At 43.1% G+C, this 17,512-nt stretch overlaps 1 protein-coding gene across 1 annotated transcript in view; it reads left to right on the top strand.

Annotated features, from left to right (window-relative positions):
* The first annotated feature begins 1,672 nt into the window (after window positions 1–1,672).
* prr36a (proline rich 36a) overlaps window positions 1,673–17,512 on the top strand; it is a 46,592-nt gene continuing 30,752 nt past the window's right edge. The window contains exon 1 of the mRNA XM_014131394.3: window positions 1,673–2,023. The gene's annotated coding sequence lies outside the window, so the exon portion shown is untranslated. The remainder of the gene's footprint in view (window positions 2,024–17,512) is intronic.

The following is a 17,512-nucleotide window of genomic DNA, read 5'->3' as shown; positions in this document are numbered from 1 at the left end:
GTGTGTGTGTGCTGGTCTGTTTGTCTGTCTGTATATCTGCCGGTCTCTGTCTGTCTGTTAGCCTCTCTGTATGTGTGTGGGCTTGCATGGTTGTTTGCTCTGTGCCATGGGCAGCGTATGCAGCTGTACCTGGAGCTGCATACACAAAGTATGTCCGGGGTTAGTGTTGTTTTGGCAGATGGTTAAAACAACAAGACCACACTGGAAGACTGGGCCAATAAGACAAACAGGGGGATGAAAGAAACCCCTTTGGTTTAACAATTAATCCCTGTTCCATTGCCACAGGCTTTCCCATAGAGACCAATACTGAGCCACACCCTTATAGGACAACATTACAGAGCATTGAGGTGGGTGGGCAGAACCAGGAAGTGACTGGATTTAGTGGTTTTACTAACAACCCAATTAAGGATCTTAGTTTGCGGCCGAATACACACACATACTATAAAAGCTACGGCGTCAGGGAGAGGCTCTCGGTTCCCCATTCTCTGCAATAGGCCCTATACGATAGGAAAGGCTGACAGGCTGCAGATGTAACAATTAGCAAAGCCCTGTGATTAGCTGAGACAGACAGAGGGCTTAGACAAACGGAACCGTATGAGTCACCCGCTTCCACACACACTATAATGAGGCGAGGTAAACACACACACACTGTAAGAAAGGCAGTTTGAATGGTGAGGATCCCTATGTCTACATCTTTCACATCACTCTAGTCCAGAGTGAATGCATCACGTCTGTTTCCAGTCTAACCCTCTCCTCTCCTGGCACTGTGAGTTGGGACTTTTCTTTGCCCAAAGCCTCCTCTTTCATTCGTTCTTCTTTGTCGCCTTGCTGTATAACAAACTAGTTGATGTCCGATTTCTTGGCCCGATTCAGTCTCTTTCAGTCTCCTTCTGTCAATCTCATAGTCTTTGTATGTTCCTCGTCTTTTCATGGATTCCTATTGTAAAGCCAGCAGCTGCAACTGAAGGAACAAAAACAAGCTGCCACTCCCATTGTGGGTGCCATGCCGCAAAGTAGCTGAGGCTGTGCATCTTCATAAGCACCATAAACAGATGCACCTTATCGTCGCTGTCTGATGAAAACATCTCCAGAACAGAAACTTTTCAGGAAATGTATAAAATGACCATGTTTTCCCATTAACGAACATACCAATTATTAAACTTCAGAAGCTATTTGGAATAAATGTTGATGGTCCTAGAGTTCTGAAATGTTCAGAGCACATTGAGTTTACTGCTTTTCAAAAACTGAGTTACAAGGTTTTCATCAGACAGTGACATTATGCTAATAAATAAGACAGGACTGTGAACAATGCCTTTCTCAGTTGAATAAATATGCCTATTCTTCATTGATATCAAGAAACTATCAATTGCATTCAAATCGAATTTTGAACCAACTGAAACTGAAACCTTGACAGACTATTGTGTGTACATACTTATGTAGCCTAGCCTATTTGTTTGGCCTTACAGGCATCCAGTGTAGGCCTGCAGTAGTTTAAATATGAGCCATGCAGCTGGATTTTGGAAGTTCATACACAGAGTATGAGTGAGGGGGGTGAGGGATGGGGCAAGGCACTCTCGCACACAGAAAATAAAAGGAGGGGCAGTGGTTTAGCATATGACATCATCCCTATTTTAAATAAACCTCAGGCCATGTTCTTCATTGGTTCCTAGCTGGAGAAATCGATTTTTTTGGGGGCATGCTTCTCCTTCAATTTCACCCTCGCTCGACTATGTGGCAACTCAACTCATTCTTCATCTTGAGAGTGGTCTGCTTCTGTGGTCCAAAGAACGTTAGTAAAGGAGGGATGCACGTCGTTTGAACAAGTCAAATGAATCTACAGCTTCATTGTGAAGCTTTACAGTAAAGGGAGCCAGCTGCACGCTTGATTGTTTGTCCTCTAAATTTATAACGTCTGCGTCGACATATTTGGTCTGTTTTTGTCCAGCCAGCGAGGAAGTAGCCTACGACTGTCCCTGAAAGAATTTAGGGGAAACGTTGCGAAGCGTGCCTCGACATTCTTACGGTGAGTGGGAATTGATACATTGTAGCACCAGCCAGCAAACGTCTTGCAAAAAAAAATATTTCTTGACTACATTGTTGCAATTTCGGCGTATTTGATAATTTTCTGTTAATTCATGCTGATTTCGCGTTAAACAATGGCTACTACTTTATCCAAACAAAGCTCACGAAATTACACAGATCAAACGTTCGTTGTTGAAAGCCCATGTTTTCTAACTGGATTTGATGTGATGCCTACAACGTCGGTGGAGAGTTTGGGCGATGGTTTCCTTTCCCTAGAACAGCCTTGTCAAGGCGCATTAAGTGACTGGACACACTGTATATGTAGCCTATATGTTAATTTAATCAATTTATTGACTAACCTCGGCACCAAACTTCCCCCTATTATGCCCCAGCTCCGACTCTCATTGTTCTGAGAATGAGGGCCGCAAATGGCTACTGCAAAACCCTGGGTTAATTTACCCTTCATGATTATGTCCTGAGATTTGGGCTTCGCTAAATTCTGTGGCTCGCTGGTAAACTCTGCTATGAAACGGCGTTTTCTATCGATTGATAGCCCAATCGAAAGTGCATCCTTTACTGTTCTTTTATCGATATATATGAGAGAGAGTAACATGTAGTCTAAATGTCTTTGTTGGTTACATTGCTGAATCAATATCACATTATACACACCATTAACATCCAGCTGAAAATCTAATGTGAGCAAAATTGATAGAGAAGCATATAGGCCTGCGCCTGCCCATCACAATTTCCCTACCACAAGAAGATGTTGAGTTACTTTTTACACCAACAGCACGTCAGTGAAAACGGGAGTGTCTGTCTGGCGCATCTCCAGGTCTGGAGATGGCTGCTAGATTATACTGCTCACCAAGATTCACATCGCTGTCTGTTTTCATACTCACACCTACACATCCAGAGATATCACCCATGACAACAGACTGAGACCGGGCAGAGCTAGAGGGAGAGTTCAGAAGCATCAGATGGCTATGTCAGATCCCAGTGACACTGTCATCTGGGTTTTGGCTCCAGATACATAATCCGTATTGGGGCACATGCATTCCACATGCCAACGAATGCTATCCCACCTGCCCCATCTCAATGTCACTGATTGGGGGTCAACAGAAGTCTATGAAACACTGATTCTTGACCAGATTTCGAACAGCGTCAGTCTGGTCATGTCTGCTGTTGTCATCAATTGTTCTGTATTGGATAACAGACCTCTTATCAGTGATCAAGTGTTATCTTTCAATTTGAAAGAAAGTGCTAATTGTGTTAAATTGTCATTTGATTTCTTAAAGGAGACATGACTGTTTTCCTTTTGTTAATGTGGTGAATGTGATCTTGTTTGGTTTTTGGATTTTGTTGTAGGGGTGTGTGTTATATCCGTTTCAGGGTGTCACATTGACTGAGAGGTTACGTTGCTGCAGGGGTTTGACAGTGACACCCTCTCGCCCGCCCTGAGTGGGGAGTGTATGTCCTCGCTGAGCAGTGACCTCTCAGGCAACCCTCTGAGTGTGAATTATCACTGCAGGGGTGTGAAACCATCTCTCTCACTGATGCCTATGGCAGCCTGGGCTCCTAATAAGTTCACAAGATCAGGGGTGTCAAACATGCAGTCCGGGAGGGGGGTCCAATCTGGCCCGCGGATGCTCTTATTATTCTATATTTTTAAATATACTTTAAAATGACTAAAATCAAATCAACTGTCAATTATAATGGACCCACATTCAAACAGTTTCTTGAATGTGTCCAGCTCACTAATAATCACCTCCATGTCAGGGTGCATTGTGTCCAGCTCACTAATAATCACCTCCATGTCAGGGTGCATTGTGTCCAGCTCACTAATAATCACCTCCATGTCAGGGTGCATTGTGTCCAGCTCACTAATAATCACCTCCATGTCAGGGTGCATTGTGTCCAGCTCACTAATAATCACCTCCATGTCAGGGTGCATTGTGTCCAGCTCACTAATAATCACCTCCATGTCAGGGTGCATTGTGTCCAGCTCACTAATAATCACCTCCATGTCAGGGTGCATTGAAAATTCCAGAAACGATAGATGGAGGACAATATTTTGCTTATTTTTTTTAATATAACAAATTCTGTGCGGCCTGCCCTGGGTGAAAAATGACTTTGATACCCCGGTTTAAGATAATAACACTTCCCCTGTACGGTCGCCACTTCTTCTGTCCTCATCCTAAACCTCTGCAGTAGTCAGTGACTAGAGTCTGGTTTCAATTATGGGCTCTTTTGGCATAGAGGAACTATATCACACTACGTCAGTAAAGGGGAAAAATTCAAGGGACTTTCCCAACAAATTACAGGGTGGACGTAACAGAACGTTGCAATTCAAAACCAAAGTTTTCAGGCAAAACCTTTGCAGTGGTTTTGCAGGAAGTTGATGCGTTGGACTAGTAACCGAAAGGTTGCTGGATCGAATCCCAGAGCTGACGAGGTAAAAATCTGTCGTTCTGCCCCTGAACAAGGCAGTTAACCCACTGTTCCTATGTCGTCATTGAAAATAAGAATTTGTTCTTAACTGACTTGCCTAGTTAAATAAAGGTTGTTTAAAAATAAAATTAAAAAAAACCTAGCCACTAGCGAAATGCACTCCTTTAAAATAACCTCTGATCTCCATCTTGCTAGCCAGTATTTTTTTAAAGCGGATAAAGTAGTGATAGTTTGCCTATGCCACTACTTTTGTCTATGGTTGGGTTGACGAGACTACCCTACGTGCAGGTTTAGGATCAGTATTACCAACCCTAAAATCATCTTTATCGCTGTAGTTATTGAAAGAGAACTGACCTTAGATCAGCCTCGTAGAACTAACGTTCTTTCTACGAGAGTCATGTAACATGATTTACCGTAATTTCCAGACTATTAAGCGCACCTGAATATAAGCCGCACCCACTGAATTTAAATGTTTTATTTATTTTGAACATAAATAAACCGCACATGTCTATAAGCCGCAGGTTGCCTACCGGTACATTAAACAAATTAACTTTACACAGGCTTTAACGAAACACGGCTTGGAACAAAAATAAATAGGCTTTAACGAAACACGGCTTGTAACAAAAAATAAAAAATTAGCAGTAAGCTTTAGTTTTTTTTGCACTGAGTCAATTCCTCACGCTGCTGTTTCCAACGTCTTATCATCGACTCATTAAGACCAAGCCCCCGTGCAGCAGCTCTATTTCCTTTTCCAACAGCCAGATCAATCGCCTTCAACTTGAAAGCTGCATCATATGCATTTCTCCGTGTCTTTGCCATGATGAGGGTGACAAAATGACTACCGTAATCAGAATGATGGGAAGTTTGAGAGCGCTCAACTTAATCTAAACAGTAAACAAAAAAGTTGTTTGACCTTAACCCGTTCGGCAATTTCATTGGTCTAATGAAAGCTTCATGCTGCCAAAAAACTGAGCACGTCACAGAATGTGTTTTTTTGAAAGCGGGAAAAATCCATATTAGCCGTGTCATTGTTTAAGCCGCGAGGTTCAAAGCCTGGGGAAAAAGTTGAGGCTTATAGTCCGGAATTTACGGTAGCACCCAAATAGTCTTGGAATGTAAATGCACTGGTGCACTTCAAATGGTTCCTCTCCTGTAGTCTGGACTCCCTTGTTAGTCAGCATGGTGCCCTATGGGGCAGCTGCAGTTGTCTATTTTAGGTAAGACTCACAGAAATACAGGTGGTTGTCAATGCATTGTTTCCGATCGCGTGACCAGACCGCTGCTTCAATTGGATACAGCCGTAAAACTCTTATCTGAGTTATTTCTTTGGGTGCCTTCAACAAATTCACTTAAATAATAGTCTTGGGAGTGTGGGTGTCACAAAAGTGTGCTGTTGACTCAAATGGCTTTCCACTTGTATGGTTGCTTAATGCAACCTTATTTGCACTGGTTATTGTTGGGGCCATGTGAAAGCATCGACGCAACAGCTGCTGAGATATTACGCAATGCATGTCAAGGTCACTGGGCTCAAATCCATTTTCTTTGCCCTGCGTAGTGAGCAGATGATATAATACCTAATTACACACACCCTGACGAGACTAGCTATTATCTACCTTATCAACTGCCATAAAATCCCTCAATTTGCTGTATTACGTATGGCACACATCTGCCGTGAAATACAATTACAGTAGGTTTCATCATGCATTCTCTCAGTGGTTTCTACGGTGTCTCAGTAAGTCGGCCCCAAATATAGGGAGTAGGGTACTATTTGGGACGCAGACACGGTCTCCAGTCTGGAAGGGCTGCTGCCGGCTGTCCCGTGGGAAGCTGTGGTTGTGCTGCTGTAGCGCTTGCCACTGTGGTGGTCTGTGCCTTGGCATTCAGCGTTCTCTTTATTAGCCACGACGCAATGGACACCCACTGCTTTTAGACTCTGTGGCTGCCTGGCGTTGTGAAATGTGGCTCTGTGCTCTGCTGTGAGCCAAAGTGTTCAGCACATTCAGGAATCTAGTTTGGTCAGATCCTGTGTGTTACGGTCTGACCTTAAGATGCCTGCTCAAAGAATTATTAAGTCCACTTATTTAAAATGTTTCCTATGAGGCTTCATTCAAATCTATTCGCACTGTATCTCTACCGATGGGCTTTAGCCATATCTGGTTTGTTTTAATGGGGTGCTTTGGGACAAGGTTTGATTTGTGGTTAGGCGTTGACCCCAAGGTTTGAGGTGTGTGTATGACGGCCCTTGCTGTCTGTGTTGTGGCTGGTTACACACATCCTGTTTTGCTCTGGTCTGCCTCTCGACCCATGAGTAACCTAGGTCTGTGTGTTCAGTAATAGAGCCATGGTGTGTGTGCCCCCAAGTGCGTGGCAGCCAGGCAGGCGTGATGGGGTCAGTCCATCTGGCCTGGGCTCACCCTGGCTGCTCATAGCCCTGGTAACTGATCTGGCCCTGAGTCAGCAGCACCACAGAGCACAGCTACTTTCCAATATTGACTTTCTTCCTGATCCAAAGAGAGGAGCGGCCCTGTAGCCATCCCACTGTCAGCCTCACCCTCCCCATCCCTACAAAGCCTGGTGTCCCTGGTCTGTCATGGCTTTATCTCAATTAGTCTTTCAGTGATTCCCTGCAACCTATCCCCTTGCCTCCTTCGCAAACCCCTCAGACCTTCTCCAATGGGGTTTGAGAAGATGTGAGGTATCAAGGATTTATGAATTTAGAGCCCTGGTGTCCCAGGCCTGGTTGTTCTCGTGGGATTTTGGCCAAAATCAAGCATGCCAGCTGCTACCCCTGTCCCCCTGCCCTGACTAAACTAATCCATATGCCCCTCTATGCCCCAGGACAAAGGGGGCTCAGTGGGCACAGGGGCAGACAATGGGCCCTGTCTGTTACCTTTTAATCCTCAGATTACCCACTGACAACCAGCACACACACCTCCCCTCTGCCATCTCCCACCCTGCGAGAACATTCAGCCTCATTCGTGTCTTGACGAGACCCCCAGACCAAACCTGGCTCAGTGCTGCTTTGAACCTGGTCCAGTTTAACCAGATTGTGCTAGCCTCGAGTCTATTCCCTTCTTATTCCCCCCAGGCTAAATGACTTGGTTACCCCATTGTCTTACGATTTCCCTTAACACTACCTTGTTAGGCTATCCCATCTGATTCCCCCTTGGCTAATTGGCTACACTAACTATCCACTTAGCCTGTAGCGTGACTCGCCACAGCCTTATCCTCCTCATCCCATTATCGAGTGCTTTAAAGTCACTTAGCACATCTCCATGCCCCCCTATGGAATGAATTAACATTAACGTGTGGTTTAAGTACACAGTCCAGCTAATGAATTGTTTAGCATGGCTAAGCCAATGCTTCATGTCCATCCTATATGTCAGGGACAGCAGCTCTAATCCTAGAGGGCTGCAGCGCTTGCAGGACACATACACTTCAGCCAAGCAATCAACTAACTATGGACTTTCATTAGGCCAGGATAGGGTTTGTTCATAGGAGCTGGACTGAAACTGGAGCATGCACACACTGCAGTCCTCCATGACTTGGAGATGTCCACTACTGATCCATAGAATAGCTTAGAAGCATCTTTGTTTTCTCCGTATATCTATGGTCTACCCAAGTTGGCAAAGGGACCTTGTGCCCTGGTGTCTCCAACGGGGTCTGCCTCATCAGTCATCCAGGAAGTGGGACTGTCCAGACGCGTCATACAGGTCTTTGTCTAGAGTTAACAAGCTCTGTGGTGCGCCAACTATACCTGGGGCGGGGCTTCCAGAAGACCCCTAGTGCGGAGGACACCCAGTGAGGGGTGGGGTGATGCAGGAAAAGGGCGCTTGGTGGGGTACAGCTCCGCTAGCCGACCTGAGCTCGACGGACCCCGACATTATACATGGGGTTAGGGCCTGTTCATTCATCAATAACTAGGGTACGGGCAGGGTTTGGGTGTCACTAAACATTTTGAAGCTGAGCCATTTTGCTTGTGCTCTGCTGCGCAGTACAGTCATATCTGACTAGGATCACAACGATGTTCCTTGCGTTTCGTCGGAGTTTACAGCTAACTGCTCTCATGTCTCTTCATTGAGCAGAGCAGCCCAAGTGGAGCCCTTGTTATGGTTACTCACTGACTCGGAGTGCAGGGAGCTTGTGACCGATGGAGAGTAGCAGCTAAAGGGTTTACTAATGGAGGAAGTCATTTCTGATTTTGGGCTGGGCCTTAAACTTGGCAGAAACAATGGGGCCTGAATGTCTTGGGCATGGTTAGGGTTTGGGGGGGGGGCTTAAAATACATGCCTGTGCAGGGCTCCAGTAGGGGGTCCCATGTTTTGGATTGTACCCTAAGACATTTAATGCTGGCTGGCTTGGGGATCCTGTGTGTTTTGTTTTTAATTAGCCATGGAGGCATTTGATAGGTCATTTATGAGATTTGGTTTGTCATTGACAGGTTTTATGCTTCAATTCCGTCTCCAACTGAAATGAGCACTACCTCTTCAGTGTACTGCCAGGTGAGATGCCATGGGCTACAGTTAGTTAGTAGCGATATCTTTTCAGGTCGGCATGAGCTCATATTCCCACTGAGTAATTCCATTCCACTCTGAGTCCATTGTGCCAGTGGATCTGGTTAAACGGAAGGGTAAAGGTCAGTAAGCTATCTTCTATGGGAGAGTTTCTCCTGTGGCGATGCCTCATAGGAGATCAGCACCCTGCCCTCGCCCTCAGGTCACTGTGAAAAAGCCTGCCACCATAGGGTGTGCATGGGAAGGCAGCGGTGCATAGCTTCATTGGGAGGGCCCACAGTAGTGTGTGTGTGTGTGTGTGTGTGTGTTGTACCAACATGGCCTGTTTTTGTTACGGGAGTGGCTGCGGCTCTGGCTTTTTCAGGATCTTTAGTCTACAGCACTAAAAGATTCTGTGCATGTGTATATTCTCGACACTTGGAGAAGAGGCTACTCAGGCGATGCATATGTAACAATTGCTTAACACTATGGGCTACTGTATGTTTAAGCTTAAACTCTATTGGACCAGTTAGGTTCGCTACTGAAGCAGTAGGGAGAAATGAAAACCACACAACTGAATAGTTTAGGAAAAGAATGCCGGCTTGTATCTTGTAAATAAAAACACTTACAAAAAAATGAATCACCTTGAGTAAATATTGATATGTGAAATTTGTACAATGAGCTCAATATGAATGAAATGCATCAACTTTACAACAGACTTAGATATCGACCATATATTCTGCCTATAGTTTACTAGGGTGCACCCAACTCTGAGGGTCTCAGATTTCAAAGTTGAAATGGCAATACAATAAACATGAATCCACATAAAACACAAACCAATTCACAAATATTGACATAAACCACTGAGATGGAATCAAATGTGAGTGATTGTGCTGATCAATTTAACACTAAGGCGTTTAAGTGTATCATAAGTACCTTCTCATATAACCATTAATATAGTGCTTAGCTTCAATCTCTTACAGGAATAAGAAGATAAAACTTACTCAAAATGCTTTACACTTTAACTACAGCACCAGACTCATGTGGACTGAACAATAGACTAACTATCCCGGGCAAATGAAAAGTACTAGTGCTTACACCTACATGTCATTTCTTATAAAGTAATCTAAAACATAAGTGTACGAAAATGGATATTGATACTAGTTAATAACTTTTTATAAAAGTATAAACTAAAATAGTTTGCCATGCATGATCACTAACGTTTGCTATTTCAATTGATCGATAACTGAGCTAGCGTAACACGGAACCCAAACCGACTGCGCGTGTGCGCCATCGTACATAAATGTATTTTGTCCCCCCACACCAAACGCGATCACGACACACATGTTAAAATATCAAAACAAACTCTGAACCAATTATATTAATTTGGGGACAGGTCGAAAAGCATTAAACATTTATTGCAATTTAGCTAGCTAGCTTGCGCTTGCTAGCTAATTTGTCCTGGGATATAAACATTGAGTTATTTTACCTGAAATGCACAAGGTCCTCTACTCCAATTAATCCACGGTCAACCAAATCGTTTCTAGTCATCTCTCCTCCTTCCAGGCTTTTTCTTCTCTTGACTTTATATTGCGATTGGCAACTTTCATAAATTACGTGCATTACCGCCACCGACCTATTTCGTCTTTCACTCACTTGGGTATAACCAATGAGGAGATGGCATGTGGATACCTGCTTCTATAAACCAATAAGGAGATGGGCGAGGCAGGACTTGCAGCACAACCTGCATCAGAAATAGAACTGACTTCTATTTTAGCCCTTGGCAAAGCAGATGCTCATTGGCGCAATAATTGAATAATATAGATTTCAAAATGTATTTCGCGACGCGAGCGGTGTAGTCAGCCTATGAATGTTAGCGGCTTGTGCGTACGTTTGGTTCAGTATGAACACGCACAAAATGCTGTCAATAGCTTAACTAGCCTAATCGCTAGCAGCTCGTTTTCCTTATGAAAACTCACCAAATCCTGGTGTCAATCTTTCCCTCAATCCCTTCACAGCACGTTTGTATAGATAAGTGTGTTAATACCCAGTTCTCTCTTTTAGTTCAGTTTTATTGAAATTGTTGAGAAGTTGTAACTGTTTTTCTTCCATGGAATGGCTGTAGCTCTTCATGTTCCGGTCTAGCTTATTATTATTTATTTTTTTTTGCATGTTGGCGCCAACTGGTGTATTAACGTGTGGTTAGGACAGGGACTAAGATAATATTGATTTTTTTTTGGATTGGCTCAAATTAACTGCTTGTCATGCAGCTTCTGACAGCTGATTTGTAATAGCTGTCAACTTAAACATATCAATAGCATTATAGTATAATATGATTGGTTACTGGAATTTCACTAACGTTAAGTATTATTCAACATTAATTGGCCTGCGTTACAGTCATTGGGCAAATGGTCATGGTGCTCGTTTAATAAAGTTGGATCAATGTCTGCAAGATCATTAATCAGTGTTCACCATAACCAAATATAATGGCATAGTAGTTTCAAATTACTGTCAACAGTGCGTGCCACTTGGCAAAATACGCAGGTAGGTTATGCAATAGTTTAACACCATCTGCTCTAAAATTAGTTAGCACCATCATTCTAAACACTGGAGGCTACTTCTAAACAACACTGTATAACTGAAGAAAATCTGAATGCATTTCCCCGATTTTTAAAGTGATTGAGATCAAATGGTTACTATATAGAATCATTCTGCATGGATGTTTCACAGGTAAAACTTGAAGAATTATGTTGAATGCGTGATGTTTTTGTTTGACAGTTTTATGCTATTATATTTGGTTCGGTTATGTAGAATACTGTGATCTTGCAGACAGTGATTCAGCTTTGATCTAACTTTATTAAACGAGCACCATTCCACTGAGTAGCCTGTTATCTGCACCTAAAGAGAATATACACGTACGCAGAAGCTCTGGATCTTTGAGAGCAGCAGACTAAAGATCCTGAAAAAGTCGGCTCGGCAACCATCGCCTTTTTTGTTATCATCAGACGCCAGCAGGGACTGTGAAAGAATGCCAGTGCCTCTCTCTCCCTCCCTCACTGTGTCCCAGAAATTCTTTGGAGTAGAGCTGTGTTTTGTGTGTGTGGTTTCCTGCCTCTTTTGCAGTGTGTGGAAGAAGGCGGCAGTGGTGGTTAGTGTGTTGGGATGTGAACAACCCGCCCCCAGCTGGGTCTGCCGAGGACATCGCTCACTCACACGCTTTGGCACTTACGACCCCTACCCTTCTTATACCCTGCCTACTAGCCTATATAGAGCCCACTGCAGCCTCCATATAGGATCTTATCATTTCATGCTGCACTTGGCACAAGTGTGCCCAAGGTAATTTAGGCCTATTAACTTCTATGGGCTAAGTGGGATGCCAGCGTCCCACCTGCGGGACACAGCCAGTGAAATATCAGGGCGGCAAATTCAAAAACAACAATGTCATAAATCAACTTTCTCAAACATACGACTATTTTACACCATTTTAAAGATAAACTTCTCCTTGATGTAACCACATTGTCCGATTTCAAAAAGGCTTTACAGCGAAAGCAAAACATTAGATTATGTTAGGAGAGTACATAGACAAAAAATAATCACACAGCCATTTTCCAAGCAAGGACATGTCAATAAAACCCAAAACACAGCTAAATGAAGCACTAACCTTTGACGATCTTCATCAGATGACACTCCTAGGACATTATGTTACACAATACATGTATGTTTTGGATAAAGTTCATATTTATATCCAAAAACAGCATTTTACATTGGCGCGTGATATTCAGAAAATATTTGGCCTCCAATACTGCCGGTGAATCAGCACAACAATTTTTCTAAAATACTCATCATAAACGTTGATAAAATATTAAAACTGTTATTCACAGAATTATAGATGAACATCTCCTTTATGCAACCGCTGTGACAGAGTTCAAAAAAGCTTCACGGGGAAAGCACACTTTGCAATAATCTGAGTACTGCGCTCAGAAAAATACACCAGGCAATACAGATGCCCGCCATTTTTGGAGTCATCTAAAATCATAAATAGCATTAGAAATATTCACTTACCTTTGATCTTCATCAGAAGGCACTTTCAGGAATCCCAGGTCCACAATAAATGTTGTTTTGTTCGATAAAGTCCATAATTTATGTCCAAACAACTCCTTGTTTGCGCGTTCAGTAAGCTACTCCAAATGTAGGAAGCGTGCCGAAAATGTACATTTTAGTCATTTAGCAGACGCTCTTATCCAGAGCGACTTACAGTAGTGAATGCATACATTTCATACATTTTTTCCCGTACTGGTAATTTCACAACAAAAAGTTATTTACGTTCGATGAAACATGTCAAACGTTGTAAAACATCAATCTTTAGGGCCTTTTTAACGTAAAACTTCAGTAATATTCCAACCGGACGATTCCAATGTCTTGAAAAACGTTATGGAACACAGCTACCACCGCGCGTAATTGTGGCCTGTCATTCTCTGTCATCAGACTCCAGGAGGTCTTGTTCGCTCTCTGTTGACTGCAAATGCCTGAAACACGTTCTAAAGACTAATGACATCTAGTGGAAGCCTGAGGAAGTGCAAATTGAACCTTAAGTCACTGTATACTGAATAGGCCCAGTCTTGAAAAACTACAATCCACTTCCTGGTTGGATTTTTTTCTCAGGTTTTTGCCTGCCATATGAGTTCTGTTATACTCACAGACACCATTCAAACAGTTTTAGAAACTTCATAGTTTTCTATCCAAATCTACTAATAATATGCATATTCTAGTTTCTGAGCCAGAGTAGTAACCTGTTTAAATTGGGTACATTTTTCATCCGGCCATGAAAATACTGCCCCCTAGCCCAGACAGGTTAAAGGTCCAATGCTACCATTATTTTTTCTCTATATCAAATCATTTCTGGGTAACAATTAAGTTTTCCAAAAAATATATATATTTTTTAAACAGATGGCTTCTTAGCAAAGCGCTATTGGTCTATTAACTCATTTTCTGATGTCACCAGGCAGGCCAAAACTCCATCCCAGGCAGAAATTTCAGGCTGTCTTTTCAAGCAGTTCTTACAATAAAAGGGCATGATCATAATTTTCACAGTATTAATCCAAGCTCAGTGTGTGGGGGGAATATATATATACATACATACATACATACATGCATACATACATACATACATACATGCATGCATGCATGCATGCATGCATGCATGCATGCATGCATGCATGCATGCATGCATACATACATACAGTTGAAGTCTGAAGTTTACATACACTTAGGTTGGAGTCATTAAAACTCATTTTTCAGCCACTCCACAAATTTCTTGTTAAACTATAGTTTGGAAAGTTGGTTAGGAATCTACTTTGTGCATGACAAATCATTTTTCCAACAATTGTTTACAGAGATTATTGCACTTACAATTCACTGTATCACAATTCCAGTGGGTCAGAAGTTTACATACACTAAGTTGACTGTGCCTTTTTAAACAGCTTGGAAAATTCCAGAAAATGTCATGGCTTTAGAAGCTTCTGATAGGCTCAAATGATGTCAATTAGCCTATTGGAGGTGTACCTGTGGATGTATTTCAAGGCCTACCTTCAAACTCAGTGCCTCTTTGCTTGACATCATGGGAAAATCAAAAGAAATCTGCCCAAAAAATTGTAGACGTCCAAGTCTGGTTCATCCTTGGGAGCAATTTCCAAACGCCTGAAGGTACCACGTTCATCTGTACAAACAATAGTACAAAAGTATAAACACCATGGGATCATGCAGCCGTCATACCGCTCAGGAAGGAGACGCGTTCTGTCTCCTAGAGATGGTGCAAATCAATCCCAGAACAACAGCAAAGGACCTTGTGAAGATGCTGGAGGAAACGGGTACAAAAGTATCTATCCACAGTAAAATGAGTCCTATATCAACATAACCTGAAAGGCCGCTCAGCAAGGAAGAAGCCACTGCTCCAAAACTGCCATAAAAAAGCCAGACTAGGGTTTGCAACTGCACATGGGGACAAAGATCGTACTTTTTGGAGAAATGTCCTCTGGTCTGATGAAACAAATATAGAACTGTTTGGTCATAATGACCATCGTTAGATTTGGAGGAAAAAGAGGGCTTGCAAGCCTGAACACCATCCCAACTGAAGCATGGGGGTGGCAGCATCATGTTGTTGGAGTGCTTTGCTGCAGGAGGGACTGGTGCACTTCAAAAAATAGGTGGCATCATGAGGAAAGAAAATTGTGGATATATTGAAGCAACATCTCAAGACATCAGTCAGGAAGTTAAAGCTTGGTCGCAAATGGGTCTTCCAAATGGACAATGACCCCAAGCATACTTCCAAAGTTGTGGCAAAATGACTTAAGACAAAGTCAAGGTATTGGAGTGGCCATCACAAAGCCCTGACCTCAATCCCATAGAAAATGTGTGGGCAGAACTGAAAAAGCGTGTGCGAGCAAGGAGGCCTACAAACCTGACTCAGTTACACCAGCTCTGTCAGGAGGAATGGGCCAATATTCACCCAACTTATTATGGGAAGGTTGCGGAAGGCTACCCAAAACATTTGACCCAAGTTAAACAATTTAAAGGCAATGCTACCAAATACTAATTGGGTGTATGTCAACTTCTGACCCACTGGGAATGTGATGAAAGAAATAAAAGCTGAAATGAAATAAATCATTCTCTCTGCTATTATTCTGACATTGCACATTCTTAAAATAAAGTGGTGATCCTAACTGACATAAGACGGGGAATTTTTACTAGGATTAAATGTCAGGAATTGTGAAACTGAGTTTCAATGTATTTGGCTAAGGTGTATGTAAACTTCCGACCTCAACTGTATATATAACACAGATGCTTACACCCATCCGCCTCTCTGAAGGTAACAGCTCACTGTTGCCCCTAGTGGCCGGTTTCCACGTCATCTCCCGACGTCCTCAGACATGGCTGGACGTCGAATACCGACTTGCATCACTAGTGACCTGCCTGGTTTGCCTTTGTTGATTTGCTGTATTTTCTAAATTTGAGAGCAGGGACTCCCATGTCTATGACAACAGTATCTTTCATTTAGTTGAGAAGGACTGAGACAGCCCATGCAACTGGGTTGAGAAGAGAGCTGGGCTCATGCTCAGCAGAGCCTCTCCTGTCATTATGCCGTGAGTAATGACTTTCTTGTGTTGGTGGATTTCATCAGGAGATTGGATCTCTCTCTGCGTGCTGTGTTTTCTGAGTGTTCTGTGGTGATGCAGCAGAATTCTGCAACACTGCCTTATATGGGCTGACAAAGCAACAGTCTTACGCTCTCTCCACACCCCACACACTTCACCCCATCCTTCGCCCTTCCACCACCAATCCTAAGAGTTCATTCAACTTCCCCCTCTTGCTAAATATATTGGCTCCCTCTTTGGACTGGCTGGCAGTCTAGATGGGCCAGTTCTGGCTTTCCCTGCTCAACTATTTATTTTCCCCCTGAGTGGATAGGAAGTATTTAGGAGGCTGTGTTCTCATGCTGTTGGTAGGTTAATGACTTTGGTCATTCATTAGGTACTCAATGAAAGAAAATGGACTGACAAGGGGAAGGATTACCTGAACCGACATTTGATATTGGTCAAGTTTGTTTTCCATTGCAAAATGCTTTGCTATGATTTCCCCTTATGAAGATGACACGCGTGTGTGTGTGTGTGTGTGTGTGTGTGTGTGTGTGTGTGTCTGCCTGCTTTGGTCAAAATGCGTTGTAACTTCTGGTGAACTTGGTCAGTTGTTGACTTTGACTAGGGACTGCCCCTTTCCTGTCTGCAGGGAACTGGTCCAATAATGAAGTTCTATGTAGGAAACCCCCTTCCCTAATAAACCCCTCCTTCTCCAATACTCTGTTCTCGTACAAAACTCCTGTCTATCTAAAGCCTCTCTACTCTCTCTCCCTCATTATCTACCCTCCTTTCCTGTCAGACCCCTTTACACACACACACTGAATGAAGCCTGTGTTTCCTTTGGCCAGAGCCCCAGTACTTCGGAGGCCTCCACATAGCAAGGCCTCACTCAGTCAGACAGCAGTCCGTTAATGAATAACCAGAGACTGAGGCCCCTGTTGGTCGAACACCCATGGCGCTACAGCTCAGGTACACCATAGTCTCTACCATCCAGGCCTAGTTTAGTCTAGCTAGCAGACGCTGTGTTAAATGCTCAATTAGGTTGTTTCTGTCAGGCAGAGGGGCAGTCAGGGAAGGTTGGTCACAGACACAGGGTTTTCTTTGGCAGTGTAGTCTAAAATGGAGGTCTATTGTCCAAAGTCTTGTAGTCAAAGATGATGCAAGTACTTGCATTCTTCTGATTCCGCTGTGCGTTACAATCTGGTAGACCGTCCCCTGCGCTCTCTCACACAGTTTATATACTGAACAAAAATATAAAGGCAACCATTTCAAAGAGTTGACTGAGTCACAGTTCATATAAGGAAGTCATTCAATTTAAATGAATAAATTAGGCCCTAATCTATGGATTTCACAGGACTGGGCATACAGATATGCATCTGTTGGTCTCAGATGAAGTAGTAGCGTGAATCAGAAAAC

The sequence above is a fragment of the Salmo salar genome, chromosome 12 (genome assembly GCF_965601325.2).
Source record: "Salmo salar chromosome 12, fSalSal1, whole genome shotgun sequence".
In the NCBI taxonomy this organism is placed as follows: Eukaryota; Metazoa; Chordata; class Actinopteri; order Salmoniformes; family Salmonidae; genus Salmo; species Salmo salar.
This window is presented reverse-complemented; position numbering and strand designations above follow the sequence as displayed.